This window comes from Prionailurus bengalensis, chromosome A1 (genome assembly GCF_016509475.1).
Source record: "Prionailurus bengalensis isolate Pbe53 chromosome A1, Fcat_Pben_1.1_paternal_pri, whole genome shotgun sequence".
NCBI lineage: Eukaryota > Metazoa > Chordata > Mammalia > Carnivora > Felidae > Prionailurus > Prionailurus bengalensis.
This window is the reverse complement of record NC_057343.1, coordinates 87,496,102-87,513,809: the sequence shown is the minus strand read 5'-3', so window position 1 is coordinate 87,513,809 and position 17,708 is coordinate 87,496,102.

Genomic DNA, 17,708 nt, shown 5'->3' with positions numbered 1-17,708 from the left:
AGATTGAAAGTGAGGGGATAGAGAAATATTTACTAATGTAAATGGAAGCAAAAGGAAACCTGGGGTAGCAATACTTATATTGGACAAAATATACTTGAAAACAGAATGGAATAAGAGACTCAGAATAACTCTATATAATGATAAAAGAAGTAACCTAAGGATATAAAAATTATAAATATATATGCACCAAACATGGAAAACACCTAAATATGTAAAACAGAAATAAAGGGCAAAATGACAGAAATACAATAATAGCAAAGGACTTTTAAAAAACACACTTACATCAATGGATAGATTATCCAGACAGAAAAACAATGAAACTGGCTTTGAATGACACATTGGACCAGATGGATCTAACATATATTCAAAACACTGCATTTAGAACAGTGGGTTACACATTACTTTCAAGTACACATAGAACATTCTTCAGAATAGATCATATCTTAGGCCACAAAACAAGTCTTAATACATTAAAAAAGATAGAAATCATATCATACACCTTTTCTGACTAGAATGGTATGGAACTAGAAATCAATCCTAGAAATATATCTGGGAAAATTACAAAATACCTTTAGGCTAAATTACATGCTACTAAACAATAAATGAGTCAACCAAGAAATCAAAAGGGAATGAAAAAAATGCCATGGAGACAAATGAAATTGAAAATACAATGGTTCAAAATCTTTAGGATGTAGCAACAGCTGTTCTAAAAGGGATATTTTTTAGCAATATAGACCTACCTCAAGAAGCAAGAAAAACATGAACTAAACAACTTAATCTGACAGATAAGGGACCTAGAAAAAGAAGAACAAAATCCAAAGCCAGCAGAAAAAAAAATTAAATAATAAAAATTAAATCAGAAATGTATAAAATAGAGAACAAAAATAGAACACAAGAATGAAACCAGGAGCTGGTTCTTTGAAAAGATCAACAACAAAAAAACAAAATTGATAAACTTTTAATCACACTCATCAACAAAAAAAAAAGAAGTGAGTCAAATAAATAAAATCAGAAATAAAAGTGCAGAAATAAAAACCAACATAAACTGAAACTAACATCACACTGTATGTTAACTAACTGAAATTTGAATAAACATTATAAAAACAAAAAAATAACAGAAATACAAAGGATTATAGGAGAATATTATGAAAAAGTGTTGCCAACAAGTTGGACAACCTAAAGAAATAGATAAATTCCAAGAAATATGTCATCTTTCAAAACTGATTCAGGAATAAATAGAATATTTGAACAGACTTGTTACTAGAAATAAAGTTGAGTCAGTAATAATAATAAAAACTCCCAAAAAACAGGGATCCCTGGGTGGCTCAGTCGGTTAAGTGTCTGACTTCAGCTTAGGTCATGATCTTGTGGTTCATGAGTTCAAGCCCTGTGTCGGGTTCTGTGCTGACAGAAACAGAGCCTGGAGCTTGTTTCAGATTCTGTGTCTCCTTCTCTCTCTGCCCTCCCCCCCTCACATTCTGTCTCTGTCTCTCTCTCTCAAAAACAAATAAACATTAAAAAAAAAAAAACTCCCAACAAAGAGAAGTTCAAGAATAGTTGACTTCACAAGTTAATTCTACCAAACTTTTAAAGAAGAATGAATAAATATGCTTCTCAAACTATTTAAAAAAATAGAAGGAGAGATTCCAACTTCATTCTATGAAGCTAACATCACCCTGATATCAAAACCAGATGAAGACACTGCAAACAAAGAAAACATCAGGCCAAATTTCAGGCCAAAATCCCTGATGAACATAGATGCAAAACTGCCCAAAATATTACCAAAAAGAATCCAACAATGCATTAAAAAAATCATTCACCATGATCAAGTGGGATTTTTTTAGGGATGAAACTGGTTCAATATTTGGTGGTTCAATATTTGCAAATCAATCAATGTGACACATAACATTAACAAGAGAAAAGATAAAACCAATATGATTATTTCAATAGACACAGAAAAAGCATTTGTCAAAATTGAGCCTCCATTCGTGATTAAAAAAACTCTCAAAAGGGTAGGTTTAGAGGGAACATAACTCAATGTGATAAAGGCTATATGTGAAAAACCCATAGCTAACATTATATTCAGTGGTGGAAAACTGAGAGCTAAGATACTTTAGGATCAGAGACAAGAAAAGAATGTCCACTCTCCCCATTTTTATTTAACATATTATTGGAAGTCCTAGCCCCAGTTATCAGACAAGACAAAAAAATAAAACCCATCTAAATTGATAAGGAATAACTAAAACTGTCACTTTTTTGTAGATGACATGCTACTATACATAGAAAATCCTAAAGACTCCACCAAAAAATATTAGAACTGATAAATGAATTCAGCAAATCCACAAGATAAAAATTAACATAAAGAAATAGGTTGCATTTCTATATACTAATAGTGAAATAGCAGAGAAATTAAGAAAACACTCTCATTTACAATTGCACCAAAAAGAATAAAACACCTAGGAATAAACTTACCCAGCAGGTGAAAGACTTATGCTCTCAAAACTATAAAACACTGCTGAAAGAAATTGAAGACAACACAAGCAAATGGAAAGATACACCATGCTTATGGATTGGAAGAACCAATATTGTTAGAATGTGTATACTACCCAAAGCAGTCTACAGATGTAAGGGAATCTCTATCCAGATACCAATAGCATTTTTCACAGAGCTAGGACAAATATCTAAAATTTGTATGGGACCACAAAAGAACCTGAATAGCCAAAGCATTCTTGACAAAGAAGAATAGAGCTGGAGGTACTGCAATCCCAGATTTCAAAATATACTTCAAAGCAGTAGTAATAAAAACAGTAGAGTACTGGCACAAAAATAGACACATGGATCCATGGTGCAGAATACAGAGTCCAGACATAAACCTACATATATATGGTCAATGAATCTAGGGCAAAGGAGGCAACAATTTGTAATGCAGATAATATAGTCTCTTCAATAAGTGGTGTGGGAAAACTTAAAAGCTACATTCTTATACCATACATAAAAAATAAACCTCAGATAGATTAAAGACCTACATACATACATTCAGAGACCTGAAAACCATAAGAATCTTAGAAGAAATTGTTGGCAGTAATTTCTTTGACATAAGCTGTAGAACTATTTATCTAGATATGCCTCTTTAGACAAGGGAAATAAAAGCTGAGTTAAACTTTGGGACTCTATCAAAATAAATATCTTATGCACAGTAAAGGAAACCATCAACAAAACAAAAAGGCAGCATACAGAATAAGAGAAACATTTTTGCAAATGATATTTTCAATAAGGGGTTAATATCAGAAATATATAAAGAACTTATACAACTTAAAACCTAAAAAACCCAAATAATCCAATTAAAATAGGCAGATGACTTGAAAAGATATTTTTCCAAAGAAGACATAAATATGGTCAACAGATACATAAAAAGATGCCTGACATCCCTAATCATCCAGGGAATGAAAATCAAAACCACAATGAGATACTACCTCACACTTGTAAAAATGACTAAATCAAAAAGACAATAAGTGGTGCTGGCAAGAATATGGAGAAAGAAGAACTTTCATGGACTGTTGATTTAAGTGCAAACTGCTGCAGCCACCTTGGAAAAACACTATGGAGTTTCCTGAAAACATTCAAAATAAGATTATGATATGATCCAGTAATTCCATGACTGGGTATTTATCCAAAGGATAAAAAAAAAAAACACTAATTCACAGAGATATATACATCTGTATATTTACTGTAGCATTATATATGATTATATATATATGTATGTATGATTATATACATCTGTATATTTACGGTAGCATATATATGATATATGATCAAGATATGGAAGCAACCTAACTGTCCACGCATAGATACTGGAGAGTAGATAATGGATAGAAAAGTCATGTTAAATATAAACAATGGGAGATTACTCAGCCATAATAATGAATGAGATCTTGCCATTTCAACAACAGAAAAGAGGATATAATGCTAAGTGAAATAAGTTAGAGAGGGAAAGACAAGTACCATGTAGTCTCACTCATTCAGAATTTAAGAAATAAATCAAATGAGCAAACCAAGAAAAAAGAAGCAAAGGAAAATGGACTCTTAAATGCAGAGAACAGACTGGTGGTTACTAGAGAGGAGGTGGGTGGGGTGGATGGGTGAAAAAGATAAAGGGAATTATGAGTACACTTACCTTGATGAATACTGAGAAATATATAGAATTGTTGAATCATTATACTGTGCACCTGAAACTAATAAAACACTGTATATTAATTTACTTCAATAATAAAAATAAATAAAATTCATGCAAATTGGTAAATAATCCCTCTATTTTTACCTTTATTACTAAGGCTACTTTTGTATGTAAGTAATGAATCATGGGAATCTACTCCCGATGTCAAGATTACACTGTATACACTGAATGTTAGGTAATGTGACAATAAATTATTAAAAATAAATAAATAAATATAAACAAATAAAATGTCAACTTTTTAAAACTGACAAAACATTTAGGATTCGTTTTCTATACAATTATGACATATTGACCTTTTGGTCATTGACAAACATCAATTGATAGACATCACTAACTTAGATGTTTTATACAAATTTTTACTCTTTGAGACTGTATCCAAATAAATATGTTATGCACAGAAAAGGAAACCATCAATAAAACAAAAAGGTGTGGTATTACAGAAGGGTCAGGTAATCGATTAATGAATAGTCTTGTTTAGTAGAAAGAACATTAAAATTGAAATGCTTAAATATGACCTGTTCCTTAATCATAAGTCATGGATAAACCAATTAATCTTTCTGAGATTCAGTTTCTCATCAAAGCAGAATTAAAAAAAAATTCCTATTTTATGCAGCTGCAAAAGCAAAGAACTATTGTTGTAAAAGTGTTTCTTAATCCATAAGCTGTTTTCTCATTGTTAATTTTTTATGCATCTAAATATTTGGAACTTTATAATTTATATTTTAAGTAAAATTTCCTGAACTATAATTGTATACAACAAAATGTAACCACCCTAAGGACAGAGTTATAAGAATTTTTCCAAATGTATTCACCCAGTAATCACTTTCCTATCAGGAGATAGAGCATTTGTACTCTATCGTGCTCTTTTTTCAGTCAATTTTTCCAGTCCTGGCAACCTATGATCTGCATAGTATAACTATACATTATATTTGTTTGTGCTGGAGATTCATAGAAATTGTCCCTTTCAGTATTTTTTTTAATGCGTAAGGCATCTTGCATTCATCATGCTTTTGAGATTCATCCATTTTTTAATTTTACATTAATAGTCAATATATTTTTCCAGTAGTATATTACTCGATGATTATACCATGATTTATTAATATAATCACTTGCTGATGGATATTTGACAGTATGAATAAAGCTATTATAAATATACTTGGATAATCAGGTGTATTTGTTTGCTAGTTCCACAGACTAGATGACCTAAACAACAGAAATTAATTTTCTCACAATTCTAAAGGCTGGAAAGTCTGAGATTAAAGTGTGAGATCAAAGTGTCAGAGAGTTGGATTTTTCTTGGGCTGATAAGGGGAAGTCTGTTTCATGCCTCTCTTCTGGGTTCTGATGATTTTACAGACTTATTGTTATTTTTAGACTTATTGTTAAGTCATTTATGTGCTGAGCAGTAGGGTGAGAATAAATCCAACTAAAATTCAGAGATCATTTAACCCAGTGAAATTTCTAGGGGTCCAGTAGTGTGGGACATGTTGAGATATCCCTTGTAAGGTAAAGGATAAATAACTGCATGTGACCCTCTTTTAAGCAAAAAAATGATTCACAATACTTGGGGGCCTTTTTGGATTTTTCAGACAACATATTACTTATTTGCGTGTGATGCTCTGACCCATATAAAGAGTAACCTGACAACTGATGAATGGATAAAGAAGAGTGGCTACACACACACACACACACACACACACACACACACACACAGTGGAATATTACTCTGCTATCAAAAAGAATGAAACCTTACCATTTGCACCAATGTGGATGGAAATGAGTGTATAAGTGAAATAAGTCATTCAGAGAAAGACACATATATGATTTCACTCATACGTGGAATTTAAGAAACAGAAAAAAATGAGCAAAAGGAAAAAAAAAGAGAGAGAGGGAAACCAAGAAATAGACTCTTAACTATAGAGGACAAACTGATGGTTCCCAGAGGGGAGGTGGGTGGAATGGGCTAAATGGATGATGGGGATTAAGGAGTGCACTTGTGATGTGCACAGGGTGATGTATGTAAGTGTTGAATCACTATATTGTACACCTGAAACTAATATTACATTCTATGCTACTTAACTGGAATTTAAATAAAAACTTAAAAAAGTAAAGAGTAACCTAAAAACCTGCTGATTTTGAGTGGGACCCAGAATAAAAGAAATATGTGAAATAGGTCCAGGCTACTGCACAAACTTCTTTGCCACTTGGACAATATGATTCAGCAGACCCAGTGGTGAATCATAGTGCAAACCTGTAGAATTTTGGAACAAATCCCATTCTTTGTGGATAGCTATTCTTTTTTTCAGAAACAGCCCTCTTTGACTGTTATGAGCCTTGGTAGAGACTGAAGACTTAACCATGGGTCACCAAGTTCTCTTGCAAACTGAGCTGTGCATTATGAACTGGGTGTAATCTGACCCACCAAGCCATTAATTTACTCATATGTAACAGCACTCAATCATCAAATGGAAGTGGTATATATGAGTTTGAGCCAAGCATGCCCTGAAGGCCAAAGTAGATTACATGAAGTAGCTCACATGCCCATGGTCCCCACTCATGCCATAGGCTCTTCTCTCTCTCAACCTGTACCTATTGCATCATGGGGACTTCATTATAACCAGGTGACAGAGAAGGAAAGAACTTAGACTAGTTTACAGATAGTTATGCATAATATGCGGGTATTACCCCAAAGTGGACAGCTCCAGGACTATAGCCCCTGTCTGGAATATCCCTGAAGGACAACAGTGAAGAGAAATCCTTCCTGTGGGCAGAACTTTGAGTAGTGCACTTTGCTTGGAAAGACAAATGTTCAGATGTGCTATTGTATTACAATTTATGGGCTGTGGCCAATGGTTTGCCTGCATTGTTAGGGACTTTGAAAGGACATGATTGGAAAATTGGTGACAAAGAGGTCAGGGAAAAGGTATATGGATAGACCTATGTGAAAAGCCTAAAAATGTGAAGATATTTATGTTCCAAATGAGTGCTCAGCAAAGTGTGACCTCAGCAGAGGAGGATTTTAATTACCAAGTGGATAGGATAACCTGTTCTGTGGACACCATTCAGCCTATTTTCCCGACCACCCTGCCATTGCCCTAGGGGCTCATGCAAAGTGGCCATGATGGAAAGGATGGAGGTTATGCATGTACTCATCAACACAGACTTCCAGTTATGAAGGTCTACCGCTTTATGGTCACTGCAGAGTGCAGTCTGCCAGCAACAGACCAATCGTGAGAGTCTAATATGGTATAATTTCAAAGGTAATCATCCAGCTATCTGGTGGCAGGTTGATTACATTGGACCATTTCCATCATGGAAGGGAAAGTGTTTTGTCATTACTGGAATTCACACTTCGGATATCAATTTTTCTTGCATGCGATTCTTCTGTGGACTTATAGTATGCCTTATCCACCATCATGATATTCTACACAGCATTGCCTCTAATCAAGAAACTTACTGCATAGAGAAAGAAGTGTAGCGGTGGGCCCATGATAATGGAATTCACTAGCCATGTTCCCTACTTTCCTGAAGTAGTTGGATTGATAAAAAATTGAGAATGTCTTTTGAAGACTCGATTACAGTGCCAGTTATGTGGCAGTACCTTTCAGTTTTGAGGAAAGGTTCTCCAGGAGATTGTACATGCTTTAAATCAGTGTCTAGTATATGGTATTGTTTCTTGCATCACCAGGATTCACAGTCCCAGATCCCACAGTTCCATACACAAAAGTGTAAATGGAGGTGACACCACTCACTATTACCCCCAGTGACCCACTGGCAACATTTTTGCTTCCTATCCTCAAAAACTTATGCTCTGCTGGGTCAGAGATTCCAAAAGAAGGAATGCTTTGACCAGGAGAAACAACAATATTTTCAATGAACTGGTAGGTAAGATTACCATCTAACCACTTTAGTCTCATATCTCTGGATCAACAGGCAGAGAAGGGAATTACTGGTGCTGGCTGGGGTAGTTACCCTGACTACCAACGGGAAATTGGTCTGCTACTCCAGAGTGGAGGTAAGGAAAAATATGTCTAGAATCCAGGAGATTCCTTAGGTGTCTCCTTAATACTAACATGCCATACGATTAAAGTCAATGGAAAACTACAACAACCCGATTTAGGTAGAACTACAAATGGCCCACAAATTTCAGGAATGAAAGTAAAGAACCTCAACCAGCTGAGGTACTTGCTGAAGGCAAAGGGAATATGTAATGTGTAGTAAAATAAGGTAATTCTAAATATCAGCTGCAGCCATGTGAACTGAGAGTGAATTTCAGGAAAAAAAAATAGTGCAGTTTTGGTTGTACACAGAATAAGCAAATGTATAATTTTGTTTAATTGTTCTTTTACTAATTTCCTAATATTCATTATTCATAAATTATTTTTTTCTTCTTTTATAATTCTAATATTTAAAGTTAAAAATTTTAAAGTGAGGTTTAACCTGTTTTGCATGCATTTTAAGATACAGAATGTCTATTATTGTTCAGTTTTCAATATTTTCTATTTTTCATTATAATCTCTTTTTGACTGAGTTCTCTAATAGCACATTTTCAATTTCTAACAAAAACTTTTCTTTTATATTTTTTACTATTTTAATTTTTTATTGTTAATTTCTAATTAATCATTGTTGGATAAAGATGTCTAGTTCTTTGAAATTTGTTGGGATTTGTTTTATGGTGTAATAGTGGACAATTTTAAAAATTATTCCATATTGAACTAAAAATAAAGTGCTTTAGTTTTGTTCTCTATATTTCCACTAAGTAAATATGGTTAGCTATGTTGTTCAAATCTTCTATACATTTATTGTTTTTTCTTTATATTTGCCAATTACTGAGAAATGTGTTCATAATCTCTCATTATGACGATAAGCTTGTCAATTTCCACTTGTACTATACCAAATTTAGTTATATATTTTGAAATATGTTATTTAGCTGGATGAAAATTTTAGAGTTATTGTATATCATTGTAACCCTCTTTAATTGAGGAATCCCTTAAAGTCTATTTTTATACCATTAATAAAGTCACATCAGTTTGATTTTGGTTAATATTTGCCATATTTGTCTTTTTCTTTAAAAAAATTTAATGTTTATTTATTATTTCTTTTTAAATTTTTTTTTCAACGTTTTTAAATTTATTTTTGGGACAGAGAGAGACAGAGCATGAACGGGGGAGGGGCAGAGAGAGAGGGAGACACAGAATCGGAAACAGGCTCCAGGCTCTGAGCCATCAGCCCAGAGCCTGACGCGGGGCTCTGAGCCATCAGCCCAGAGCCTGACGCGGGGCTCGAACTCGCGGGGGCTCGAACTCACGGACCGCGGGATCGTGACCTGGCTGAAGTCGGACGCTTAACCGACTGCGCCACCCAGGCGCCCCAATGTTTATTTATTTTTGAGAGAGACAGAGAAAGAGAGACAGAGACAGAGACAGAGTGCAAGCAGGGGAGGGTCAGAGAGAGAAGGAGATAGAACCCGAAGCAGGCCCCAGGCTCTGAGCTGTCAGCACAGAGCCGGATGTGGGGCTCGAACCCACAAACTGTGGGATCAGGACCTGAGCCAATGTCGGACGCTTAACCGACTGAGCCACGCAGGTGCCCCTATCTCTTTCTAATATTTTCCTCTCAATTAAAAAAAATGTTTATTTTTTAAAGAGAAAGTGAGAGACAGAGAGAGACAGAGAGCAGGGGAGGGGCAGAGAGAGAGAGAGGGAGGCACAGAATCTGAAGCAGTCTCCGGGCTGAACTGTCAGCACATATCCCAACATGGGGCTCGAACTCACGGACCATGATATCATGACCTGAGCTGAAGTCAGATGTTTACCTGACTGAGCCACCTGGGTGCCCCTTCCTCTCAATTTTTATGTGTCCTTATGTTTTAGACATCTCTTTCAAAAAACATATAGTTAGATTATTGTTTTCATTTTTCATTTTTCTTAATTTTTAAAAAATATTTAGTTTTGAGAGGGGGAGAGAGAGACAGAATGAGAGTAGGGGAGGGGAAGAGAGAGAGAGACACACACACACACAGAATCCAAAGCAGGCTCCAGGATCTGAGCTGTCAGCACACAGCCTAACCTGGGGCACGAACTCATGGACTGTGAGATCATGACTACAGTTGAAGTCAGATGCTTAACCCACTGAGCCACACAGGCACCCCTAGATTCTTTTTTTTTTCTAATCCAGTCTGATAATCTCTGAGAGTTTTTTACTCTTTAGTTTTAAGTTTTTTTTTTAATTTGAGATATAGTTTACATATTGCATTGTATTAGCTTTAGATGTACAACATAATTTGATATATGTATATACTGAAAAACAATTATCACAGTAAATATAGTTAACATCCATCATAGATAGTTAAATTACCAAGGATAGTTAATTTTTTTTTTGTCTTGTGATGAAAACTTTTAAGATTTACTTTGTTAAAGGCACCTGGATGAGTGAGTCGGTTAAACATGCAACTCTTGATTTTGGCTCCAGTCAAGATCTCATTGTTCATGAGTTCAGGCCCCACATCAGGCCCTACACTGACAGAGTGGAGGAGCCTTATTGGGATTCTCTGTCTCCCTCTCTCTCTGATCCCCGCCCCCCACACTGTTTTTTAAACAAACATTAAAAACAAAGATTTACTCTCTTAGTAACTTTCAAATATGCAATAAAGTCTCACTAACCAAAGTCATGCTTTATATTACATCCCTAAGAAATTTTTTAAATCTCATAACTGGATTTTTTTTTCTTTTCAAGTTTTTATTTAAATTCCAGTTAGTGAATATGCAGCATAACATCAATTTCAGGTGTACAATTTAGTGAGTCAACACTTGCATACAACACTGTGTGGTTTTCCCTCCTTAATCCCCATCATCTAATTAACTCATTCTCCCATTCACCTCTCTTCTGGTAACCATCAGTTTGTTTTCTATAGTTGAGTCTGTTTCTTGGTTTTCCTCTCTTCCCCTTCCCCTCCTCTGTGTTCCTTTTTTGTTGTTGTTGTTTGTTTCTTAAATTCCACACATGAGTGAAATCATCTGGTATTTGTCTTTCTCTGACTTATTTTGCTTAACATAATACTCTCTAGCTCCATCCATGTCATTGCAAATGGCACTTATGACTGAGTAATATTCCATTGTAGGTATATAACCACATCTTCTTTATCCATGCATCAGTGGATGGACATGTGGACTCTTTCCATAATTTGGCTATTTTTGATAATGCTGCTATAAACATTGGAGTGTATGTATCTCTTTGAATTATATTTTTGCATCATTTGGGTAAATGCCTACTATACAAGTGGAAATTTTTAGCTTTTGACCACCCTCACCCATTTTGCCTATTAGTTTCTTTATTTAGATATTTAGTTTGGTTAGGGAGATGTGTATGAATTCCACATAGACAGGAGGTGGGTTGTGATGGTTGATTTTATGTGTTTATTTCTCTAGGCTATGGTGCCTAGATGTTTGGCAAAACAGCAGTATGGATCTTGCTACTAAATAATTTTATATCTGATTAACATTTAAATAAGTAGACTTTGAGTAAAGCAGATAATGGTTTATAATGAAGGTGGGGCTCACCCATTCAGTTAAAAGTCTTAATAGAATAAAAAGTGATATCACCCAAAAAAGAAGGAATTTTCTCTAAAACTGCAACATGGAAACCCCACCAAACCCTCAGACTGCTATCTTGTAGAATTTAGGGTCAAGACTTCACCTTTAGCTTTTACCTGAATCTCCAGCCTGCAGACCTATCTTAGGGATTTCAGACACACCAGTTCCTACAATTGTGTGAGCCAATTCCTTAATCTGTCTCTATAGATAGATAAATGGAGAATAGATTATCGATGATAGATAAATATGATAGATGATAGATAGATAGATAAAGATCTGTTGAGCTTATTGGTTCTGGTTCTTTGGAGACTGAAAAGTTATTCATCAATTAACTTTAGTTTTTTGAAGCATTTAAAATTAAGTCACAGACATTAGGATATTCCAATATTAATTACTTCTCCATGCATACCATGACTATAGTTAAATATTTTCTTATAATTTTTCTTTTGATGTGAAATGTAGTTCGATGAAATTGTCAAAAGTTCAGGAATAGCTGAAGTAAAACCAATGAATAAAAAAATAGTAATTAGTAAAATTTTATTGTGAACACATCAAAAATTTCACATGCCAGTGTGGGAAACAGAACATCACAATGACCATAGGTGCATATTCATTCAGCCTCTGAGATCTCTGAGAAAACTCGAGATCATGAGGTTAGAAATAACCTGAAAGGACTTGAGTGAATTGCCCTTGGAAAATGCAGTCTGTTCTTTAGTAGACAGATAGGGATGTTCTGCTCAAAGGAAGCCAACTGTATATAGTACAGAACATTCACTCCCTTCTTTGTCTTTGCTTCTATCATAAAGATTCTTATCGGATCATATGTATCTGCAAGACTGCTCTGGTACTCAAGATAAGTAGGATAGCTGAATCAGATGTACATTGTTTACATGCTTTCCTAAGCTTCTGTTGTTAATCATTGCTGATCTGTTTTTCCTGAAAACGTATATAAGAAGATGTACAATAAACTTCGGTACCTCGGGCTGTTAGCTCGGGGTCCCCTGTGCCTCGCTATACTGTCCTCTCTTTTTCTCAGTTCCTTCGCCGCCCCAGGTCCATGGCCCTTTGAGATCGGCAAGCCAGGATCACTCAAATTAAAACATAGAATGAAGGTCAGTAATATATTGTTATAAAGCAGCTTATATAATGGGATTGTAACAGAAAAAAAAAACAGCATGTCTGACACCATGTTGCTTCTATTTCCCTTACAGTTGTGAGCTATAGCTTAGAAACTTCTGCTTAGCCCTGCATGTTGGCATGTTAATAATTAAAGAAATTTTGCTTACAGCTAAGATTTGCAAAAACTGCTTTTACCTGAAAACTACTTCATCTGAGGAAAAAAGCAAGTATGTACAGAAATGAGTATATTATGTTTAAGATTTGCAGAAATGACATGACAAGATTACTGCATGCAAAGATCAACTGACCATGGACTGAGAAGTTACATATCTTTCCTTGGATGTTTACAAATGTCAGTCATCTTTTGATTTGAGCCCCCTCCTGCATACCCCTTTTGCTAACACAAAAGCTCAAATTTCATGCCACAGGAAAATGGTTCTTTAGGAAAATAGTATGCCATCTTCCTAGTTTGCTGGACTTCCTAATAAAGTCATTTTCTCACCCCAACATTGTGCCTCTTGACTTATTGGCCTGTCCTATGGTGTACAGAATAAGCTTGACTTCAGTTGCAGGAAGACAGTGACTGTTGATTCTTCATGATTTGTTATAACATTAGAATTTTCCATATGATCTCAAACATATTTGGAACTTAAACAAACAAATGAACAAAGAAAAATGAAACAAACAAACAAATAAACCAGACTCTTACATATAGAGAACAAACTGGCAGTTGCCAGTGGGGAAGAGGGGGCGGGAAATGTGTGAAATAGGTGAAGGGGATTAAGAGTGCACTTACCTTGAGGATCCCTCAGTAATGTGTAGAATTGTCGAATCATTGTATTGTACTCCTGGAACTAATATAACCTTGGGCTTTGTGTGTTATTCTTTTTCTAGTTCCTTTAGGTGTGAAGTTAAATGCTTAAGAGTGTTTTGTTTGTTTAAGGTGTGCCTGTGTAGCTATGTACTTTTATCTTAGAATTTCTTTTATTGCCTCTCCCAAATTTTGGATTTTGTGTTTTCATTTTCATTTGTCTTTATGTATATTTTAAAGTTTATTTATTTATTTTGAGATAGAACACAAGCACGTGTGCACACAAGCCGGGGAGGGGCAGAGAGAGAGAGAGAGAGAGAGAGAGAGAGAGAGAGAGAATCCCAAGCAGGCTGCACACTGTCAGCACAGAGCCAGCCAGCTGGATGGGCTCCATCCCACAAATCATGAGATCGTGACCTGAGCTGCAATCAAGATTCAGACAGATGCTCAACCCACTGAAGTACCCACCCAGGCACCCCTCCATGTATTTTTTTAGTACCCTTTGTGATTTGTCTATTGATCCATTGGTTGTATTCTTTCACAGTATCATTTGTAATAATTGCATAGTAGTCCATTATATGGATGTTATTAGTGTGTTTAAACAATTGAATATTTTTCTTAATTTTGCTATGATAACCAATGCTTCTGTGTAATCCTTTAATTTACTACTCCTCTTCTTGATTGTCAGAAACTTAAGGATTAACACACAAAAAAGGAATAGCTAGATCAAAGTGGAGGCACCTTTAAGAAAGCCATTTGATTCCTTGTTCCAAAAGGCTCCCAGGGAGAGCATCTCATTTTTAAGTTCCCGTCCCGTAGTTTATGACAGGTGTTACCTATTTTTATAGGGTTTCCCAGTGTGGTAGGAGAAACCATGTTCCATTGCTCTAATTTGTTCCCCAGCTACTCCTATGCTTCGCTGTTTCTGTGATTAACCTCTTAACAGCGCGCACCAACTTGTGAGGTTTTCTCAACATGTTGGAAGCCCGCACAGTGCCCTCTAGGTGGCGTGGCTGCCCTGTCAATGTCCTGTGGTTATGCGCTCTCCAGCTGCCTTTCTGAGAAGGATGGCGGAGTCCAGGCAGAGATCGCAGTAAGTAAACAGTGTGAATATCCAGACGCGGAGCCTCTGGTCTCTTAAGTTGTTTCTCTCTCCTCCAACTCGTTCTAGACACTGGTCAGTTACAGCACAGGCGGGGGCCCCGAGCTGCAGAGGGGACACGTCTGCTCCTCCTGCTCACCGTCCCTAGGGTGCCTGGGGCAAGTCTCAGGGGAGAACCCCAGTACCCCAACGCCAGATCCGGGGGCGCCCCCAGGGATCCTGTGCAGGGCCGCGCTCCAGGAGCTGCTGTCTCCAGGGCCTCAGTGAAGGGTGCAGATGAGGCTGTGCTATCAGGAGGCTTCCAGGGGCAGCCACGGAGCTGGGGTCTGCACGCGGACTTGGGTTAACATGGATGGGGGCAGGGCAGCCCGGCCGGGTTTTTAAAAATAAAAATGTAGAATTTAACAACATATTTATAAACATGAAAAGGGGAGTAAAAAAGAAGTTATTTTAGAATGTGTTCAAATTTAAATGACCATGAATAATGTAAACTGTTATATACTTAGGATCCTGCATATGGAATTCATAGTAACCACAGACTCAAACCCTATAATAGATATACAAAAAATAAGAAGAAATAAACCTAAGCACAACAGCTGAAAAACTCACTAATCACCAAAAAAAAGAGAGCAAGGGAAGAAAGGAGCAGGAAAGAACTACAAAGACAATCAGAAAACAATTAATAAAATGGCAATACATACACAACTATCAATAATTATTTTAAATGTAAATGATCTAAATTCTCCAATCAAAAGATATAGTGGGGTGTCTGGGTGGCTCACTTGGTTAAGGGTCCGACTTCAGCTCAGGGCATGATCTCAGGGCTTGTGAGTTTGAGCCTGGCATTGAGCCCTGTGCTGACAGCTCAGAGCCTGGAGCCTCTTCAGATTCTGTGTCTTTCTCTCTCTCTCTGACCCTTCCCCACTCACACTCTGTCTCTGTCTCTCAAAAATAAATAAACATTAAAAAAAGTTAAAAAAAAAGATATAAGGTGGTGGAACTCAACTATATGCCACCTATAATAGACAAACCAGACTAAGATAGCCTGAAAGTGAAAGGAGAAAAAATACATATGCTTCATAAATAGAAGTGATTAAAAAAAAAAAAAAAAACAAAAAACCTGGGGTGGGAATACTTAGACAAAATAGACCTGAAAACAAAGACTGTGACAAGACACAAAGAAGGACATTATATAATGATAAAGGGATCAATCCAAGAAAAGGGTATAAAAATTGTAAATATCTATGCACCCAACATTGAGGCACCTAAATATATAAAGCAAGTATTAATGTAAATAGAGGAATTAATGGTAAACAATACTAGTAGGGATATTAACACACCCCTTACATCAATGGACAGATCTTCTAAGCAGAAAATCATGCTCAGGTCATGATATCATGGTTTGTGAGACTGAGTCTTGCATTGGGCTCTGCTCTGATGGCACAGAGCCTTCTCACAGTTCTTTCTTTCCCTCTTTCTCTGCCCCTCCCCAGCTCACGATCTTTCTCTCTCTCTCTCAAGATAAATAAATATCAGAATAATAATCTATAGGGTAAAGTATTCTTAGTTGTAGGTTTTTCCTTACAGAATTTTGAATATATTATGGCCATTCCCTCCCTTCTGGTCTATAAACTTTCTGATGAAAATGAACTGATAGTCTTATGGTGTTTCCTTGATACCAGTTGCTTCTCTCATCCTGCTTTTAAAATTCTTTCTTAACCTTTAATTTTTGACTATTATTATGTGCTATGGTGAGAAACTTCTGGGTTCATCTTAGTTTGAATTCTGTGATTCCTGGACCTGGATTTCTGTTCCCTTGCCCCATTTAGTTGTTTTCAGCTATTATTTCTTTAAATAAATTTTCTGCCTCTTTCTCTCTCTCTTATTTTTGTGGAGCACTTACAATGTGACTGCTTCTTTGCTTGATGTTGTCCAAAAGATACCTTAACCTATTCTCATTTTTAAAAATTCTTTGTTCTGCTTTTCGTTCTGCTTAGGTGTTTTCCATTATCCTATCTTCCAGATCACTGATCTGTTTTTATGTATTCACTAATCTACTGTTGACTCCTTCTAGTATATTTTTTTAATTTCAGTTATTATATTCTTCAACTTTGATTTAAATTTTTTTTCTATCTTTTTGAAGTTCTCACTGAGTTGCCCCACTTTTCTCTCTAGTCCAGTGAGCATTTTTAGGATCATTACTTTAAACTATCAGGCATATTGCTTTTCTCTGTTTCATTCAATTATTTTTCTGGGTTTTGTCTTATTCTTTTGTTTGGAGCTTATACTCCCATATCCTTATTTTGCTTAACTTTTGGGTTTGTTTCTATGAATTATATGGAACAGCTATTTCTCCTACAGTCGAAAAAAATAGTCTTTTGTAGGATTTTATCTGTATATACAGTGCGAGTCTAATGACTAGCTGATTATCTGGATCTGTGTCTGGCACGGGTAGGGATCCTGGGGCACTCTGTGCTGGGGTGGCCATGGTGGAATAGCCAAAGCTGAAGTGAGCACGGGCTGGGGTAGATCCTGGGGCTCTCCTTGCAGATGACACCCTTGCAGGACAGTTGAAACTGGTGTGGGGATAAGCCAGGGCATCTTGAGGCTTTCTGTGCACAGTATGCATTGGTAGGATGTAGTCTGAGTGGGTGCAGGCTGGGGCAGCCCCTGTATTCTCTGCACAGAAGTCACCTGGCAAGACTGCTGAAGCCAATGTGGGGGTAAACTAGGGTGACCTGGGGCTCTCTGTGCAGATGGCCCCCTGGTTGTGGGGCTGTAGCTGAGATAGGGCTCAGGCCAGTGATTCCACCCTATCACTCTGCATAGGGTGCACACTGGCAGGACAGC